This window comes from Petaurus breviceps, unplaced genomic scaffold (genome assembly GCF_028583685.1).
Source record: "Petaurus breviceps papuanus isolate PSGF00001 unplaced genomic scaffold, PetGlider_PUasm1.0 173, whole genome shotgun sequence".
NCBI lineage: Eukaryota > Metazoa > Chordata > Mammalia > Diprotodontia > Petauridae > Petaurus > Petaurus breviceps.
The window spans coordinates 22,639,881-22,643,636 of record NW_027185759.1 but is presented as its reverse complement, the minus strand read 5'-3'; positions in this window follow the sequence as shown (position 1 = coordinate 22,643,636).

Genomic DNA, 3,756 nt, shown 5'->3' with positions numbered 1-3,756 from the left:
TTCCTTGTTAGCAATGAAGACTGTTTCTTTTTTCTTTATCAAATACTTTTTATGGTAAACTTTATATGTATTTCCAAATTTCACCCAATGCTTGCATTTTCAGGGCTATTGACTAGAACACAAATTCCCTTAAATATTTGTGTGTTGGAGACCAAGTCAGACATTACCTGCTGTATAATCTGGGTTAATTTGCACTTACTGCTTCAATAATTCTTTTGACAGCACGGCAGCCAGCATGTCACAATGTCCATTTGACAAGAGATGTGGTCAAGACAGCTTATTTCTAGGCCTTGAAGTTCTTTTCACACAATGCCTAAGCTGCCATCTCAGCCTAAACTTCCCTTAGATGTTGAAGCCTCCTGACTCTGGAACATCTTTCTGACATGCCAATCCCCTTCTCTTATCGTTGAGTTTCTCTGCTGGCCTTCATATAGGTGTAGGTTGAAGATTGGCCAAGGCTCATTCCCCTCCTGGATCTGCTTTTAATTTTCTGGATTTTTGGCACCATGACCTGGTAGCGGTACTTTCCATATACCCTCAAACCCTGCTTTCCGGCTCCATTTTATTTATTGTCTTCTCTAATTAGAATTTATGTATATGGAGACTAACTTTTTTTTTGCTTTTATTTGAATGTGTAGCACTTAATACTGCACCTGACACATAGTTAGCATTTAAAAAGTCCTGTCTATATTGCCTTGCCTTCTCACCTCCTGAAATCATCACAAAACTCCCTCATGGACCTCTGCTATACGAGTTGCTTTCCTATGTTCCTAGGATCTTCTCTCTGAATCTTGACTTTCAATTGCCAGAATAAGCTTTTTCTTGAATGTATAGCTAATTTGCTCCTCTGTTGCCAGAGGTCATATCCTTGAAGATGTTTCTGTCTTCTAGAGACAAAAATCTCTGTGTCTATATGTTTCCCCCATTTGTGCCTCATATATCCTTAAACTGACTCATAGCAAATTTTCAGTCCCAAATGGTATTATTCAAATCATTCACTCCCCTCATTTTAAGAGATTTGGATCCGGATAACTTTAGGCTACTTTCTATAATCAAAGCCATCTTCCAAGGACATTTTTTTAACTCCATGCATATAACACAAATGTTGCTCACACCAATTCAAAAGGAAATTCCAGGAATTACAAATGTATGAATGTTGAATTATGGAATAAATCTTCAGTCCTCTAAGGTTATTGCTTTGAAAGAACCTTCTTATCTAGATATATGAATTCTAGTATGTTTGGTACATAATCAGGCGTATTATTTTGTAAGCATATCTCAAATTTTCTTGTCCTGTTTTTCTCCCCCAAAATGAATTATGTCTTTTTCTTCAGAGATATGATGAACATCAGTAATTGAATGTCAGTGGAGAAATAAATGTGAAATGCCTTAAGTACATTTTGTAAGATAGATACACCATCCCTATAATGAATGACTTCTAAATTTGTCATGTCTGTATGACCTAAAAGGTCAGTCTGTATGAAGTTTTCAGATGTTCCTACTATACTCCGGGCAGGAGGTATCACACCTGTCTTAATAATGTAGCAGTAGCCAATGAAGAAATTTTATTTTAAGAATATAACTTCTTGAAAAAAATCCTTTAAATATAAGAGGGAATAGTGAGAAGTAAGGATCACTTGTGTTATAGTATTTTTTTAAATATTTCTTTATAGAAAAGTAAATTAAAGAATTTTTGTTTTTATTTACTTCTGAGATCAAAAAAGCTAGACATCTACATACACTATCCCATCCTCTGTGTCTGTCTCTCTGACAAATCCTTTTTCTTTTACACTCTGTGTGAGTATACATGTTCATAAATATATATACACACAGTGTTCTAGCACTCTCTACCTCCTCCTCGTCCAGCTTTTTCTCCTCCTCCTCCTTATCTGTTTCTCTGTCTCAGTTTCTATCTCTCTGTCACTTTCTCTCTCTCTTTCTTTCTTTCTGTCTCTCTCTCTCTCTCTCGCTCTCGCTCTCTCTGTCATTCTATCTCTCTTTCACACACACGCACACACACACACACACACACACACACACATATCCCGTCCCTATAACTTAAAATGATTTTGAAGTCAAATTCTTTGATTAGATAAAATAGATGAATATGGGGTGAGGATGAAAGAAAATCAGTTACTGAAATTCCATAGAACAGAATGTCATGTTGAGCATATCACTAGTATGGATCAGCACACATAATGATGGTAAATCTTTTTTTTTTTTAATGTTTTACTCTTTTAGCAGGACATAATTCTTTTGATTTTCTCATTTAACTTGGTAACTGTTTTCTTTTTACAAGGTTATTGTAAAAGTTAATCTTATTTTCATATCATAAACATATATTGGTTTTATATATCCATATTGATTCTAAATTTATGTATTATTACTATTTTTCAGAAGAAAAGTCTGATTAGATTCATTGTGATATGAGGATAGTTCAATATTTTCAATATTACTTGAATAAATTAAAAATGCCTATTCTTAGTTTAATAGCTAGATAGCAAGGTCATTATGAGTCCTCTCTTCTCCCAGCTAAACTTTCCCAGTTACTTCTCCTGAGGCCCTTCAATATCCTGCGAACTCTCCTCATTATTAGTGAAATTTCAACTGAAATACTTTAACAAAAATGTTAAGTTTGTTACTCAATATATGAGAACACAGTATTTTACTATTTTAATTTGTCTGAATGATAATTCAATATTATCTGGTTTGATTTTTTTTGACAAAAATTAAATCTACCCTTAAGCAATCAGGAAATGGATCTGTATTTTTTCTAGATACTTTAATACCCTGGAGATTATACTAACTTTTGGCTACCTTTATCAATGTATTTTTTTTCATCCAGAAAAAAATAATTACATTTAATTTTGTTGTATTTATTGCTTGTATTGTTATTACACATTTTGGAGAGAGGATGGATCTGGTCCCATTATGTCATTGGTGTTTGGATACCATGCTTACACATGTACTAACTTAAGTTTCAGAATTTGGTCAAAGCAAAAGAATTGGGGAAATTTTTATATCTGCTAATTCTCCCAGTACCCCAAAATTAAGCTAAAAGAAACACTAAACTGACTAGTTCCCAAAGATTATGAGATTAATTGTTTGGAAAAACTCACAATCCACAAAAATGGCTATATTGACCAATAAATGTTTCGACACATAATTTAAAATCTAAAGTGACAAATTTCAATGTGATTTGTATATAGCAGATATTTGATAGAATTCATTAATTTTGATCTTTCCAAATATGCATTCATTTTCTTTTGATATAAAAATTCTTTAGTACCAATTCAACCCCTGGAATGTTCTATTGTTGTTTTCTATTGTGTAACTTTTCTAAAATTCTTAGATAACAGATATGAAACTCAGGATGAGGGTACATTTCTATATGAAAGGTCATGACTATGTTAACAATATAAATTTGAATAATTTCATAATGTTTAAAAGAATCTACACAACTCTATCCTAGAAAAATCCATTTCAACTTCTAGACAAAAATGAGAATAGTCATGATAATATTAAGCTTTATCTCTGTATACTTTGCTTTATCTTATCTCTCAGCATCCAGTAGGATTTCTTAAAATCCCATCCACACCTCTTCCAGATTCTTCTCCCTATACAAAACAATATTGCCATTCCCCTCTCAAGCATATATCAGTGGATTAGCAAGTCTCCTTCTGTTTTAAAGCCTCAATTCTGCATATACATCTATCTATCTATCTATCTATCTATCTATCTATCTATCTATCTATC